The following is a 1154-nucleotide window of genomic DNA, read 5'->3' on the forward strand; positions in this document are numbered from 1 at the left end:
ACATATAAAACTTCAAGCCATGGTTATTTGAAAAATCTAATATAGAAAAGACTATGCCTGTCAGTGCAATTTTTAGGCCGAATAACAGGGTCTGATTATGATATAAATGTTCTGCTGGCATAGCATTTTCTCCTGGAAGCACTCCTAACTCTTTACATATGGTGTTTCACTAAGACTTACACAAGCCCTGAGAGATAAGTGCAGGGAGGAGTGGAGAAGGAACAAGATATCTGTTCAACAGTTGTGGAAGCTGACACATTTATTCAAGGTCAGTGATAACTAAGACATTTTTAAAAGCAAATACTCACCAGATTGTCTCTCACTGTATGGCTTGAAAATTAGCTCTCGGATTACTAGCAGCTCAGGATTGTAGCTCCCAGTGAAAGCGCAGAGAGCGAGAGGATGCCACACTTTCAGATGAATTTTTGTTGCTCACGGACCAGGAGATTCCCAGTGGAGGAGCCCCACGGGTTGCCAGCACGACTCTTGTGGCTGGCGCCGCGCTTTTGCCAGCACCCCCGCGCGGTGGTTCTTGGTGCAGAGTAAACGGGACTGGGTCCCCTTTTGGTCGACATTTGGAGCTCCGGGAAGGCAGAGTCACCTATTCAGCTGATTGAAAAAGGGACTCAAGAAGGAAGCCAGACCAGAGATTCCCAGGCAGAAAAGCACCATGAATCTTAATGCCACTGTTTTGGCCGGCACAGTGCGTTGCTCAGATTCCAGCGCTGGGAATCAACAAGTTGGACGTCCACTCAGAGACCTAATTTGAAAGTCGGTAATTACAAAGATGACAGGTGGATAAATTTACAATGATGGGAAGAAACCAGCATAAAAAGGCTGAGAATACCCAAATTCAGAATGTCTGTCCCTCTACAGGGGATCATAGTTCCTCATCAACAAGGGAACAAGGCCTGATGGAGAACGAGTGCATTCCATTAACAGATTTAGGCTTCAGAAGGTGGGTAATAAGAAACTTCTGTGAGTTAAAAGAACATGTTCTAACCCAATGTAAAGAAACTAAGAACCTTGAAAAAAGGTTCGACGAAATCCTAACGAGAATAGACAATCTAGAGAGGAATACAAGTGAATTAATGGAACTGAAGAATACAATACGAGAACTCTGCAAAGTATGCACAGGTTTTAACAGTCGAATT

This window comes from Cebus imitator, unplaced genomic scaffold, assembly GCF_001604975.1.
Source record: "Cebus imitator isolate Cc_AM_T3 unplaced genomic scaffold, Cebus_imitator-1.0 Scaffold576, whole genome shotgun sequence".
Lineage (NCBI taxonomy): Eukaryota > Metazoa > Chordata > Mammalia > Primates > Cebidae > Cebus > Cebus imitator.